Raw genomic sequence first — 16793 nt, 5'->3', positions numbered from 1 at the left:
TTAAAGAGAAGATACCACAAGTGGAATGGGATGTAGATGCTATCTAGAATATTGAGCCGAAGGGAACACAAATATAGATCTCTCAGTGACAAGGCAGCCAGGACCAAGATTCTCTGACAAACACATGAGCTGAAAGACACGAAGATATGGATAACTGAGGAACTCACTTCAACACAGCTCAAGCAAAGAGCCATTGAACTTGTAAGGTGAAAAAAGCTAGAAAAGTAGGAAAGTGGGCTAACTATTGAGATGGGATTACACTAATTAGAGATTTCATATCTAAACCTAAAGACCCTAGTCTTAATCTAATGTAATGAAGGCCATTTTTGATACAGTACTAGGACTTAGACGAGTGCTAAATAATCTCGAGCTGAGTTTCCACGTGCACTCCTCGAATCTCTGAGTCTCAGAGATGTAGTAGTGACTCTTTTTTTGTGGTACGTTGGCTCATAGTCCCATGAAGGCTTCTGAAGACACTAATCTCTCTCTCTCTCTCTCTCTCTCTCTCTCTCTCTCTTTCTCTCACTCTCTCTCTCTCTCTCTCTCTCTCTCTCTCTCTCTCTCTCTCTCTCTCCCCCCCCCCCCGTCCTCCTCCTCCTTCTTCTTCTTTGCCCTTTGACTTTTGATGTGTTCCATCTATGTGTGCTATTTCATATGACTAAATTGTATTTGTATTTGCAAAGAAAAGTTAACATGTCTTTGGAGAAATTCATAGCAAAAATTGAGATCACCTCTCCCAGCAAGAAATATGCAAAAAATAAAAAGGAAAAGGGCAAGGTCCTAAAAGCCCTTTCAATTCAAGGTTGTAGGCATCACATTCAATGTTTTGTTTCTACTAGAGAGGCATGCCAAGCACACATCGGTGGCTAGAGGCTTGCAGCTTACATATGACAAATAACAAGTGCACTTCGGCCAAAGAGACTGGAAGCTAGTAGAGAACAAAGAATAAATAAACATGTGAGTGTGTGACTCTCTCTCTCTCTCTCTCTCTCTCTTTTCAAAAAATTTGGACTTTTTCTCTTCATTTGGAGCTTTTTAAAAGCAAATCCCCCCACTCAATATCACTTGGTGAACTCCAAATTGGGTTTTTCAGAGAACTATATGCGTCACATTGACATGAATATAGCCTAATTAAGCAAAAAATTCTGCAAAGTTGTAAGTGGTGACCTCCACTCAATATCTCATGATGGGTAAATTTGCAACAAAATGGTCACCTCCACACAAACATGGCCTAATAGGTGACATATACATACATCATATGGTTGCATGTATAGATATACTATTTGATTGAGAAGAGTTTGTTAAATTCAACCTATAGGTGGTGTAAAGATACACCATTTGATTGCAAGTGTTGGTAGCTTGTGCCCTGCCCACTTTGCACAACACGTTTGCCATAGTGTATTTGTAGCTGGGTACTACTATCGTAGTAGGGAATGATTTTGGACTAACTCCTCATAGACATGCTTCCTACTGTTGAGCTACTCTTGCAGACTGCCTCTCTCCGTACTGGGAGATCAGGCTTCACTCATGCTAGCCATATTTTCTTCAAAAAATTGGTTAACTGGTCTTGGTATTGTGCTTCAAGGAATAAGTTACGGTTGAGTATGTGGGGAGGAAGCCAATTATTATTGGGTTTTGTGCTAGTGCTATGTAATGTATCAAATGGCCAAGGGGTCATTACATTTTTGGATAAGAGAGAGTGCTTAAAAGTCTTCCACTTTTGGCATGTAATTTTGGATGAGTACGTGAGTAAAGGAGTGACAAAGAGGAAAGTATGGTAAAAGGATGATCAAGAGAAAAGTATGGAAAAGGAATGTTCAAGAGATGAATACGTGACTTTGTATCAATGGCTCATGTTCTTATTGAAATATTATAAATACTCTTGGTGTGGGATCACGAGCCACACACCTCAAGGGGGGAGATTGTACCCTGATTGCCTCTTGTCTTTTCATGAGTTTTCGTGCTTATTCAATTTTTGGTGCTATTGTATGTGTTAGAATTGCTATTCATGTTTCAGTGGTATCACAGCTCTTGCTATGCTCCATGAGGACCTGAGATTGAGAGGTACTTCTCCAAAGAATTATTGGGAAGAGAGCTGAAGGTCCGGTTGACTCAGATTTTGAAAAGGGAGCTCCAAAAGTACTTGGGAGAATGGTAAATGTAAGTCAAATTTTTGGGGGCCTTAAGTCTTTGATTAAAGTCTCTCTTTCCTCTCAAGAGAAAACATAGAATTTCATCTCTGTTACGTGATGCCACACGACAAGCCACCTTTTCCACTTGCTTCGCCATTCCTCTCTATCTTCTACTCAATGCATAAGCCCTACAAAGCTTCCTTCCAAGCCTCTCCAATCAACAAAGAAACGATTCAGATTTTAAAAATTCTGTTGGTTACTCATCCTGTCAAACGAATGGCCGCACGAGAAGAAGGAGATTTAGGTTAAAAAAATTGGTGATGAATTTGCCTCCAGATCCGGCTATAGGGTTTTCAAACCCTTTGAATACATTCCCCTAGTCCGTTTAAGCTATGGTGTAGTGGATGAGCAGGTTCAAACGCGCTTATCAAGGGAGAAAAGCTCACAGATTGTTGAAGAAGATGATAAGAGCAGTTTTCTAGTGATAAGAGGAAGATAATTTGTCTGATAAGCTATCAAAGCCCTCAACAACTTATCAAGCCTCTAGCTCTCTTTTACCCCTCTTATTTTCACACTATTTCCCTCATATCTCGAGCATATGGACAGCTTTCCTCAAGCTGATTTTTGAAGGCTCTTCTACTCTAGCAATGTCATATTTGGCAACATCCAGAAGCCGTAAAGCTCTTGTCACGAAGTGTCAAGAAGGTTCTTTCACATATTGATAGCATCGTAAAATTGGTATTGCGGATCTTGGCGAAGACAATTACAATGCTAGTGGACGCTCTCAACTTGGGTGGTGAGCGCACAAGAGATAAGTATAATGGTTGAGTAAATTTTCATTTTATTAAGAGTTAAGAGAGTTTATTTGCTTCCACAAAATGGCACAACATCTCCCACCATCTCCAATGATTCAAGAACAAATTATTGCACTTCACCTTTAACTTCTGCAAGAGAGAGATCAATGAGAGAAATTAGAAAAAGAGCTTGAGAGATCTAAGAATAACAAAAGAAAGAGACATGCAAGAGATGAGAGTTCTTTAGGATCTGATTCTGAGGGAGTGATCCGTAGAGCTATTAAATCTGCATTGAAAGAAAAGAACGAAAATAAAATTAGTGGGAAATCTTTTACTTTTCAAAATATGATGGGAAGAAAGATGCAAAAATTGTCTTAGCATGGATTAGTCAGCATGATGATTATTTCCAGGGTGAAAGGTTTCTTGAAAAAGACAAAATTAAATGTGTTGTTAACCATCTTATTGACAATGCGGCACTATGGTGGAATGTGGTCACGACCAACTAGTTGGAAGGAATTGAAGAAAAGATTGAAGAAAGACTTTCCTCCGACATAATTCAAGTCAAAATTCCTTTAACAATGGGATAGTTTGCATCATTTAGAAAAAGAGACTGTTGCTTTGTATGTTGAAAGATTTTGGCAATCTCTCATTCAACTTCAAACCATAGATAGGATTTTTAAGAAAGAACAAAAGAGGAAATTTGTATTTGTTCTTAGGCCTAAAGTAAAAGCCGAGATCAATATGTTTCATCCTCATTCCTTGAATTTAGCTATATCACTTGCTAAAATTGTGAAAGAAAGAACGGGATACCCAAGGATGGAGAAAACATAAACCTTTTGTTCCTTTTCAAAAGAGGGACAAGAAGTTTAAGTTCAAACCGTATTCTCGCTTTATGCCATTGACTACATCTTTGAAGGATTGCAACAAATCAAAAGAAGAAAAGAATATTGACTTGAAGAAAAGAACTTGCTTCAACTGTCACAAAGAAGGACATTATGCGAATAATTGTTGGAAAAAGAAGAAGGCATCAACCACAAAGATTAACGTGATCGACGAAATCAAGCAAGAGGGTAACACGTTTGAATCAGGTAAATCAAGTAATTTTCTCCGTATGCATTATTAAAAATGAAGAGGAAAATAAATGAGAAAGAAATTGTTATTCTACATGATGATGGAAGCACACAGGATTTCATTTCTGAACGATTAGTAAAGGCGATGAATCTTAAAGTTTCACCAACACAATATAAGGTTAAAGCCACTTTTACTAGAACTAGATATAATTGTTTGAATGAAGTGAAAGATTTGAAACTCACAATTGATCCATACAAAGAAAGAAGAAATTTCTTAGTGGATCCTCTAAGTGGAAAAGATATAATTTTGGGAATCTTGTGGTGACATCAATTTAATCCTAATGTTGACTATAACACTGACCAAATGTGGATCACACACAAGGATAGAAGAATTTGTTTAAAGGGACAAACAAAGAATGAAATGAATCCCTTGTTGAATCACACACAAGCTAAAAGGGCTTTTAGGAAAGGTGTAAAATCATTTTTGGTTTTGGTTAATTTGATTATGGCCACTCAAATTAAATCAAATGATGATTTTAAAGATTCGAATTGTTTCTTGGATGAATTACCCCCAAGTCTACCCAAGTCTAGACCTAAAGATCATCGGATAGAGATTTTGCCTGGAAATTCACCTCCTTGTAGAGCTCCATATCAAGTAAACATCTTAGAACAAAAAGAGATTCAAAGACAAATAGAAGAATTGCTTGAAAGGAAGTTGATTAGACCAAGTAGCTCCCCGTATGGTGCTCCAGTCCTTTTGGTGAAAAAGAAAAATGGCACATTTAGGATGTGTCTGGACTATAGAGCACTTAATAAACTCAATGTCAAGAATCATTATCCAATTCCGAGAGTAGATGATTTACTTGACAAGTTGAGAGGAGCTAAAGTCTTTAGCAAGATTGATCTTAAATTTGGCTATCATCAAGTTAGAATGACGGAAGACTATGTTTACAAAACTGCTTTTACGAGTTTTTGGTTATGCCATTTGGTTTCACCAACGCTCCAACTACTTTTAGTAGAATGATAAACCGAATCTTTCTAAAGCATCAAGATTGTGTAGTGGTGTTCTTTGATTACAGATTGATTTTAAGCAAGAATATTGAAGATCACAAGGAACATTTGAAATTGACTTTTTCTCTTTTAAAAGAAAATCAATTGTACATCAATTCTGAGGAGAGTCTATTCTTTTAAGATCGCATTGAATGCTTGGGACATATCGTTTCAAGTCAAGGTATTCAAGTAGACCCAAAGAAAGTGGAATGTATTGAAATCTAGCCAAAGCCTAAAGATATACATGAGGTAAGATCATTTTTAGGCTTATGTAGTTACTATAGGAAATTCGTTTTTAGGAACTTTGCTTTCTTAGCAAATCCACTGCCCTATCTCCTAAAGAAAACTACAAAGTTCATTTGGACTTCCAGCCATATAAATCATTTCAACCTATAAAAGAAGCTTTAGTTAAATCCCCAGTATTTCAGTTACCAGATTTTTCATGACCTTTCTTTGTTGTTGTAACTAATGCAAGTAGAATTGGGATTGGAGCCGTGCTTATGCAAGACAATCATCCTATAGCATTTGAAAGTAGAAAGCTTAGGCCAATAGAATGCAATTATAGTACCTATGACAAAGAATTGATAGCAGTGGTACATGCCCTAAGGATTTGGAAGCATTATTTAATGGGCTTAGAATTCTTGATCAAGACTGATCAACAAAGCATTAAGCATATTTTGACGCAACCATTGATTTTTGATAGACATATCAAATGGGCTTCTTTTATTCAAAATTTTCAGCCAATGATTCAATATTAGCCTGGTAAAGAAAATACAATTGCAGATGCATTAAGTAAAAGACAAAAAATCAACAACATCTCAGTAATTAAAATACAACCATTTGAGGCAATGAAAATTCTTATCAAGATGACTGACTTCTCTAATATATGGACTAAGCTTGAACAAAATAATTGGAGTCCTATATCTAGCTATTCAGTTTATGATGGATATCTCTTTTATGAGAAAAGACTTTGCATCACCAATCCATTTAAATTACAAGTAATGGAGGAAATGCATCAACCTCCTTATGTGGGACATCGAGGGGTGACTGCAACTTATCAAAGTATTGTTGAAGAATTTCATTGGCCTTTGATGAAGAAAGATATCTCTAAGTATGTTGCTGAGTGTTTGATTTGTCAAAAGATTAGAAGTTTCCCTTGACTTTTAATCAAAATAACATGATCTGGACTAGCGTGGATCACTTTAGCAAGCAAGCATATTTCTTGCCTTACAAAAAGACATTGTCGTGTAGCATACACAAATGTGACCTAAGTTTGAATGTGCCTGGCCTTTGCTGCTGATAGCTTTGAGTTGTGATTCAAAGTCTTCTCAAACATAAAGAACCAATCTACCTCCTTAGTATCCTCCATAGCTGCTGTGATCATTTGAGCCACATACTGCCTTGGCACATACCCTACACTCTTTTTCATACCAATCAAATTCCAATAGAAACCTATGGACTACTCAAAGGCCTTTGTCGAATGCTTTGCTAATCAAATACCCCTGAGAAGATGAGTACTTGTCGCCGTCGTCAATATAGGGGTTGCAACATTTTTTGGCCACCAATGATCATTTGGAACACCTCCTCCAATAATCCAGAGGTTAAGCAAATGTGCATGTCTTGGATGATCACGCTATGATTCTCATTATCATAAGAATCGAGGATCTCCTCTACCAGAGATTTGTTCCACACTCGTTCCCATGGTAGCTTGGTGAAATTCAAGAGTTTAATGATCTCATTTCCAAAACCTATAATAGGATGTGGAGGCAAGACACGTGAAGGTGCTTTGTACCTTCTCTATTGATCAGTGCATGTTTTTCGTTCCTCCATTATTACAACTTTTTTGCCGAAAAAACAGTGCTGATTATATTACTTCGAAAACAAGATACATGAGGTCAGCTTTGCAACTGACGGGGCTGCGTTCACAAATCGGATGCAGCCCTAAAAGGAAACAAAATTGTAAAGCTCTCTCTCATGGAGGGATCAGGCGAGTGTGAATGAACAGCCAGAGAGGTGGTGAATAGCGCCACTGAAGGCCCTGCGAAGTATGCTCGAAGAAGAGGCCCTGTGTATCCCAATCACAGAGGAAGCGTCTCCGCTTCTCCCGGCTCGCCCGAGAGTCTCCCTGTATCTGGTCCCACTGGCCTCTGAGGGTGTGTATAATCTCACTCCAGATGTCGGTCATGACCTGGGCAATCGAAAGGGAGGTGCCACCGAGGATCTGCGCGCAGCACGAGGTCCAAATGTGCCATCCTGCGATGCTGCTAATAATCTCCCAGACTGGCTACCTCTCCTGAGATCCTGTGTCAGCCTCTGCCAGGTGTGGCGGAATGCTCTCGAGCGGCCCCTAAGTCCCCTGTGTGATAAGGAACGTGGGTTCCTGCGGACCTGCCTCAAACAACTGATGAAAGCCAGGTGCGGTGTTGCACCAGCAGAACGCACCCCAAGTGATCAAACCTCGGTGCTGCGCGAGTAAGGATCCCGAAGGTCCACCTCCACACTTCCTGGGCGCGAGTGCAGCTCCACAGGTAGTGTTTTGGTGACTCCTCGTCCTCATGACAGATTCGACAACGTCCATCCTGACCAACCTGCCGCAACCAGCTCCCCACTGGAAGACCCTTGTGGGCGAGTAGCCAAAGGAAGTAGGAGATCTTCCGCGGCCGCCAGCTCTCCCACAAGGCCTTCCAGAAGTCCTGCAAAAATAGCCTAGAGATACCCTGAGCATACCAACTGGGCTGCTGGGTGGGCGGGCGGCTCTGCATCCTCCCGAGAACTCTCCTGCCCAATGTCATGCTGTAGGCAAAGAAAGAGGTCGGCCCCTGACCTGTCACAATCTCTGGCCATCTCCACTCTCCTGGGTCCCAATCCAGCTCTGACAAGGCCCACCCCTCCCAGAGCCAGAGTTGCCATAACTGCAGCTGACCCTGCTCTATACTAGGATCGGTCTGCCAAACCTTCCCCACGAGGCCTATGACCCGAACCCTCTGCCATGGGAGTAGGGGGTCGATGAGCACCTCCTCTCTCCTAAGTCGGCCATCCCCCATAACCACGAAGAAGGAAACAGAGGTGTCATCCATCCGACCTGCAACCACCAGTGGGATGCCACGGGGGGTGAACTATCCTAGCCAACGGTCATCACCAGGCATGAGGATCTGAATCTAGGGTGGAACCAACCAACCGGCTAGAATCGCTCCGTCTATCTCTATGCGTCTCGATTGAGCTCCATGGGCACCTCCAGCTGCGGCTGCTAGAGCAGCAGTCTCCAAGTGTCTGTACTCCATTATTACAACTACAATGTAGCATGAAATGGACAAAAATGGTGATGGAGGTGACGAGAGAGAAATCTAGGATGAGGATGTAGAGGGAAAACAAGTGGTGAGAGAGAGTAAGAGTGAGTGACAAAGATGATGAGAAGCCATACAAAAATTAGCCAAAGATACACGTCTTGTCAATTGAGCGGTTGCATGATTTAGTAGAACACCACTTCTTGGATATCGTCAACCAAAATTAAGGCCCTCATAATCGTTAAACTACCATCAATGTGGCTGCATGAAACACAATCCCCTCTACTATCACTAATTGCCTGACACACATGGCACAACTAAGGCATTGCCAAACAAGTGACCTGTATCCAAGCCTTGTGTGACTAGGAACCTGTTGCTTAGTAAGTCTTTACTCTAATTTCATTATACAACTCAGAGAACACAATTCCTTGCAAATCTTCAAGTTGTGCTATCCCATTAGGAAAGACTTTAGTTAGCCTGTAGGGCCCATTCCATCCAAGTTTGACATTTATTTTAAGGGGTCCCTACTTGGCATTATACAATAATATTATCATACCTTTTTCCAAGTGTTTAGGCACAATATGACTATCATGCTATGCTTTCCTTCTACATTGAATCACTTGTTGTGACCCAGCTATTTGGACGCATAGTTCATCTAGGTGGCTTAGCTGATGCAATCACCACATGATTGCCTCGGATTCATCTAAATGATGTTCAGTTGCCACTGAGAGATTGGGAATAAGAAATTCCAAGGGAACTACAACTTTCAACCCAAAATCCGAATGGAAAGGTGTTAGATTAGTAGTAACTTTAAAGGCAGTTCGACAAGCCCAAAGAGTAGCATGATATTAGCATCCCAATCACTCTTATGAGACTACACTATTTCATAGATTCAACTTCATCATTACCATGAGGATAATAAGTTGTGGAGAGTGTATGTACAATCTTAAATTCAACCTTTCCATGACTTCATTTAGAAAATGTGAACCTTGATCACTCTGACAAGCTATATGGGGCATCCATATCAAATGATATTCTCAAAGACAAACTAGGTTGTGCTCCGAGTCGACTTATCCTGCAATGCTTTACATTTAGACCACTTAGTAGCATAATTAGTAGTAACCATAATATATATGTTATGTGTATATCTACCAGAATTGAAAGGACGTACAAAAATCAAATCCCCATCTTTGGACAGCTTCCCAAGGATGAGTAGGTTGTAATGGCATAGGTTGATTTGGCAATAGACGTCCAATACATTGGCACACATCATAGTGCACATATGTAGTCTGAGCATACTTAAACAAAATTTCCCACCATAAACCTAACTACAAGACCTTTGAGTGGTCGATTCACCCTAAAAGTGTCCACCAGATGGTGGGCTTGAGTGAGCTTCTTACAAAACTATAGCTTGCTCATGTGGTAGAACCCACTGATGAAGAACACCATATGCACACTAGCAGTAAAGAAGCCCACCAATTAAAGTGAATTTCCAAGCCTTCAAGGCTAATTGCACACAATTGCCTTGCAACATACTATCAGGAAATGTTCCATTAGATAAATAATCCATCAACTCAGCATACTCATGCTCATAGTAACCAATAACAAAAATCTTGACATCTAGAAGCTCTATAATAACTCCTTGATTTTCTTCTAGGGAAGGAAGCATAGACAAATAGTTAGCTCCTACAAGAGGCTTACCAAACTTATGACAAAATCTTAAAATTGAACTCTTATAAAAGAAGCATCCAACATATAAGGCATCCTTGAATGATAGCTTTATTGATTAAATAAAGCAAGGCATAGGGATCAACATAGAAAACAAAAAAGTTGCCGAGTAAATAATGCCTTAATTTTTGCACACTAAATATCATGTCCAAATCTTCTCGCTCGGTAGTACTATAGTTAGACTCTGTGGGAGTTAGCAACCGCGACTGGCATAGTACACTGGGTAATCCAACCGAGCATCTAGTTGAGCCAATATAATGCCCAATGCATATCCAGAAGCATCAACATGCACATGATAAATGACATCTCATCTAAGTTGTTGCAAATCGGGAGTAGCTATAGCTCATCTTTTCAAGTCATGAAAGACAACATATAACAGAGAAGTCCATACAAACTTGACAAATCTTTTTAGTTAGTTCAATATAATGGAGCTGCAATCTTGGGAAAAGCTTTGATAAAATGTCTGTAGAAACTGATTAATCCCACAAAAGAATGCAATTTGAGGTTGTGACCTCTTGTATGCATGGAGTGTGCACATGTGACATTATGCATTCATATGTGGTTTGTGGATTTGCATGGGCATTCTAGATTGGTCAATAGAAAAAGTACACTCATGTGGGCACTCCTTCCACCCCATTTGGAGGGCCAATACTTCTCTAATTCTGCATCATTCTTTCACACATGTGCGTCCTCCAACTGGTACGTGACACACAACATGATTGTCCATGGAAGCATTTAGCATCAAAGAACAAATAACCTATGGATTCAATTTCAAAATCACAAACTTGCAGGAGTACTTGGCCAAGATGTTTTAATGTTTCCCAAGAGATGAGGTTATTGCTTGCTCACCAATCTACCATGGCCTGTATTCAGCATGTTGCACATACTGATGTCAGCTCTACCCAAAGTTGATATGGAGTAATATCTATCTTATTAGGATCAATAACATTATCAATTGTTTTAGGTTCAACTTGATTAGGTAGTACTGCTCTTATGCTGTAAAAGGTGTAATGGTAGTAGGTTTATCATTGTCAAGGTGCATAAATTGAGTTCCCTTTGTACTCAATATATCTATTGTGGCCAATGTATGCATCCAATTTAGTGAGTCTTCTAACTCAAGTAGTATAGGAGCACAGAAAGAGTCTTCAAGACAAAAGTATTGGTCCAATTTTTTAATTGGCACCCTTGGAAGGTCTTGAGCTTGATTGGGAGATTCAACATTCTCAAGATTAGTGGACTAGGGTGTCACTATTTGCCCATTCATCCAGTCACAAAGGTCTCTCCAAATGGTTGGATTGCCTTGGAGCAATCTCACAATAGGCATCTTCACCTCTATGGATAAAAATGAGGTTAAACTAGCAACATCTCGTGGCCCCATGGTTGGCTCCAATCTGATCAATTATGGCTCCTCAAATCCATAAAAGGACCTATCATCATCCTCTTTTAAGTGTGGTAGGATGGGGTCTTCTTCAAACATCCGTTGCATTAGGGTGTATCCCTCTATTGAAGGGCATGGCACACCTTCTTCATCTACCCTTTCAGGTATTTGCAAGGATTTTGAGGCTTGAGTGGTTATCTCATGTCTTGGATGAATTTTATCAGCACTCTTGCTTGCCTTAAGCCTATGCTCACATTCCTCTTGGCACTTGCATAACAATTTCTGTGCCTCGATGAGACATTGTTTCTCCACAGATGGGTATGTGATATTCACCATGGCCCTTAGATCTTGTGGATTGGCCATGGCTTGAGGCCCTTATCATTCCCTCATTTGTCTCATGTAGATGCTTGTTGTTGCTGCTACCGTTTGAGAAAGTACCACCATAGGAAGATGATATTACTAGGGAGGCCATGTCTTCATCCAACCCATCTTGGATGATGACCTTATTGTGTCCCTTCCCAATCTTTGTTGTAGCCTTGGTGCTTACTCATGCTGATTTAATTGCCTCCCTACACTATGACATGCTAGCTTTATCCCTTTTGGCTTGTTTGCAAAGCTCTTTATTAAGCGCTTTAGCTTGCAGCCTCATGATTACATTTAAGGATTGTCCTTTGAACTCTTAACAAGTTAAGGCTTGTGGGCTTAGATGGCCTACTCATTGAGAAATCCTTAAAAAGATGGTTCACACCACACCTAGTGCACAATGGAGGTGGTGTACTAGGTGTTGGTGCACATGTGATTGGCTAATTAGATTTCCCCTTATATGGACACTCATTAGCTGTATCTCACCCCTAACACAGGCTTGACACATATGGCATTGAATGGTTGTCTCTTGGTCAAGTTGTTCCTATCTCCCATTGTTTGAGAAATCGGTACCGTTTGGTAGACCAGAATGTATTGGTCATCTTGCATAATGTAGTGACATAATCCTAGACCAATTTGCATCATCACCATATTGGGGATAGTCATTTCCACTAAAGGTAGGTTCAAGGTCTCCCCAATCACTAGGTAGCTCTTCCATCAATACTTGATGTAGGGGAGTAATTTGTGGTGGTGGTGGTTGATGTCCCAGTATTAGCGAGGGTAATGGAATATTTTGAGTGCTAATTTGCCCTTGATTGTATAAGGTGACTCCTTGTATTGCCAATTGTGCTTGATTGGAAGGGTTGGTTGGTGAAAGCAATGTTAGGTATGGCCTTTGTCTGTACATGGGTTGAGGAATCACCCTAGGATAATGACATTGGATGTATCATGATTTCCCCAATCGACACAATGGGCACAATAGAGTGCCGGCCTTGCTCTAAGATGAGGGCACTCATTAATGGGATAATTCCATTGCAGCGCTCATTAGTGGGATGGTTTCCATTGCATAGCCCACACCATATGTACCTCTTTATGGAAATGGATGGGGTATGCAATGGTTTCCATTGGGTACCCCATAGCATATGTTATGTCTTTGTGGAAATAGATGGGTTGAGGAATCACCCTAGGATAATGACATTGGGATGTGTCATGATTTCCCCAACAAACACAATGGGCACAATAGAGTGCCAGCCTTGCTCTAAGATGAGGGCACTCATTTGTGGGATGTTTTCCATTGCATACCCCATAGCATATGTTATCTCTTTGTGGAAATAGATGGGTTGAGGAATCACTCGAGGATAATGACATTTAGATGTGTCATGATTTTCCCAATGAACACAAAGGGCACAATAGATTGCTGGTCTTGCTCTAAGATGAGGGCACTCATTAGTGGGATGGTTTCCATTGCATACTCCACAACATATGTTATCTTGTTGTGTAAATAGATGGGGTATGTAATGGTTTCCATTGCATAGCCCACAGCATATGTTATCTTGTTATGGAAATTATATTTCTGATATATCTTGCTTTGGACATTATTATTTTAGTCAAGTGTGACTATGGCAAAGTACTCCATAGAAGCGCACCGGCTGTGGCGGGGGTCCTAGTGGATACTTTGTGTGGTTAGTTGGGGACGCCTGACTAGCTTGTGTTTTGCCATGCTAGATGGTCAGTATTGTGGGTGATTCCATGTTAATAGTAATGTTGCTAGTGTTATTGGTGTAGTGCTTGATTATTGTGCTTTGAGCGCGGTTATGTTGGGATCAGTTGATTCGATGATTCGTTCAATCGATTGGAAAACCCCTCATTTTGGAAGAGAGGGATAATTTTGGCTCCTTGGTGCTTTTATGAAATATCATAAATATCTAGATGAGGAAGTATGAGCCACTCATCTAGGGGGGGGAGATTGTACCCAATCTACTGTCACTATCGTGGTGTGATTGTGTTCTTCTTCTCCAATTGATTAAGTGGTGACTTTGTGCTGAAGATAATTACCTTTTGGTTTCAGTGGTATTAGAGCTTTGGTGAGGCTCTTGTGAAGGAAGAAGGCTACCTCGTGGCTCATGTGAGAAGAAAGAAAAATTTTGAGGTTTTTACTATGGTCATCTTGTTGCAAAAGGAGCGGCCTATAGCCTTGCAATGATAGAGAAGTTTTGAAAAAAAAATAAAAATAAATTCAATGCCATTGTTGTGCAATTAATCTTGGCCATTGTGCCTTGACAAAGCAATCAGCTGCCATCGCGAATTGCACAGTCCATTGCTCTTCAGAGGAGCTGTCAGGTCACCGTCTCGTGTGCGCAGCCAGAAGACCAAAGGACTCTACTACCCTTGGGACTTGGGATGCACTGCACTATAGTGAGTAGCACTATGCGCCAACCTACGGATTTTGCCCTTCCGAGAATCCACGTGTCCATTTGCATACCTGCCCTTGCATTGAAGTCCAGTCGCCTCTAGAGACTTTGGACTTGATAGTTTCCCTCGGTGCGTGCCTGTATGGGGACCTGCAGCCGCTTGTAGTAATTCGGTCTACGTGCCATCTTGGACTTCAAACTCCAAACCTGTAGCACTAAAGTAGCCTACAATCAGTATCTGGCCTTCTGCCATCACGGATAGCAAAAAAAAAAGCAACCCCATCAACACTTTGGTCTTGGTGCCTACTTAGCCTACTGCACCTCTGCCACTCTATGCACCTGACTATGTCTATCCACCTGCAGACTTTGGACCAACATGCCCTCTTGTACTCCATAGCACCACCCTTGGGGAAGTACCCTCTACAAAACCACCGCTGCCATCATCTTTGATAGATTCTGGAGTCCTACAGTAGCGAGCAGCTCCTCGGTTCAAGGACTTTGCCAATGCCATCGCAGTGAGTTTAAGTCAAAGGTTCCTTTGATTTCCTATAAAGCAAGGGTAAAGGACACAAGGTTCAAAAGGCCTCTAAGGAGTTTATATATATATATATATATAAAGAGAGCTCTAAAGTTCAGAAAAATGAGCCTTCATTTTGGCGATCTGCAACACAAAGTACGAGGCCACTCCACCGACCAACGAAGGCGTATTTTTAAAAAAAAAGAGAGAGAAGAATAGAGACAAAAGTGAAATCTGAATACACTTGAATCAAGAAGGTGATAGGAACCACAAAATCACCGTGTAATTAATTGGAGATCGGTCGAGCGCATAGACGACTACGAGCGACATCATCGATCACATATCTCTCACTCTATCCTTTCTACTCCGATCAAAGAGCGAGATAAGTGATTTCTTTGCTTTATAATTCATACACTTAGTATCTTCCACCATCCGTTGTCTTACCATACACTTGAATCACATTTTTATTTCATCCGTTGATTGCAAAAAAGATACAGCACTATACTGACTTTATAACTACTGAACCCTGGAAGTCTTCACTTCGGACAAGCTTCAACCAAACACATCATTGAGAAGAGGTCCTGTTGGTGGCAATGATAGATTAATCCACTCAGAGTATTAAATTCCTACATGTACATCACTGCCAAATTCAATGCTCTGCACAGACAAACCCAACTTCCAAGATCAAGTACATGAATATATAATTTTCTATTTTTTAATATCTATATCCACTCATCAAACTCAACATCCGTACATAGACTCATCCTGATAATTTCTTCTTTGAGATCTTTCATTGCTAGTAACACAACACCCTACCACTCTTCATCATTTACATACAACAGTAGGTGCCACACACCTTGTGCTTCAAAGTTGAGGATTTCTTCAAACTGAAAGTTCCAACTGAAGCACACTGTATCATACTATGATTCTACCTCTAAACAAAAATACATTTTTTTTTAAATTTCCTCCAATAACTCCTCTACTAGTGTCACTCTATCTCCTTCCACAAAAATATATATAGAACCAGACCCACACTTAAATGACTCTGATATGATATCTACACTTTAGCCTCAGAGAATTCATATTCTGGTATCATATCTATCTCATAAAACAGATCTCTTGGCCACTGGCTCCTGGGAAACTCCAATCCTGCAGCTATCTCATCTGTTATTTGTAGAATAAGAGTCCACCGCTCGTTTGTAACTTCATTGTATATCACTTCATATTGCACATGTCGTGATACAATAATTGCCTCCACCCTGTGGTTCATTTCAAACACCAGAAACATCTTCCTAGTGACACCAAGGCCATCAGTCTTTTCAGTCTTTCTTTTGGCTTGGAAGAGACTCTGGATGGGAAATGACTACAACCACTAGATTCTACTACTCGTGTGATCACCACCATTCCTTGATACTTGCAGGAAGGCTACTACTTCAAATCAGCTGCGCTCCTTCACTTTTGACTAACAGATGGCAATCCACATGACCTCCCATAGTAGAGGTACACCCCTTCCAAGTGCATAGCCAACTACTATCCACCTTTTACTTGTGTGACAAATAAACTTCACAGTAGATTACCAACTATCACCTTGTTTCATCTTTGCATGCATATCTCTGAGTTCCTTTAATGATACCCTGAGTGTATAACACACCTCTTAAATTGTGTATCACCCTTGGGGTGTGGGTAACATACGAATAGCCTACATGGGCACTCTTGCTCGCAGAAAGGACGAGCACCACAATGCAAACACTTAAGAGTACTATTTTCGCCAACATATGATCTTTGAGGACACACTCGTGAAAGTCTCCCTTGCCAATGCTTCTCATTGGCCTCTTTGGTTCTCTCCAAGTGAGGACAAAATATGTTTTTGCATTGTAGATGCCCACCACATCTTCGAATTCTAACTAAACCATCAAATCCTGTCATATTACTTGTTATATCATCCGTCCAAACATGGCTGTCGTATTTGGTTTCTGTCCCCTCAGCACGGTTAGGGAGGTCCGAAGCGGGAAGCTCAAACAAAATATTGCCATCATACTTTACTGGAAGTGCATCAACTTCTTGTA

Source organism: Dipteris shenzhenensis, chromosome 19 (genome assembly GCF_047967505.1).
Source record: "Dipteris shenzhenensis isolate YYH24624 ecotype China chromosome 19, Dip_SZ_1.0, whole genome shotgun sequence".
NCBI classification, from domain to species: Eukaryota; Viridiplantae; Streptophyta; class Polypodiopsida; order Gleicheniales; family Dipteridaceae; genus Dipteris; species Dipteris shenzhenensis.
The sequence above is the reverse complement of the archived record's forward strand: the minus strand, read 5'-3'. Positions refer to the sequence as shown.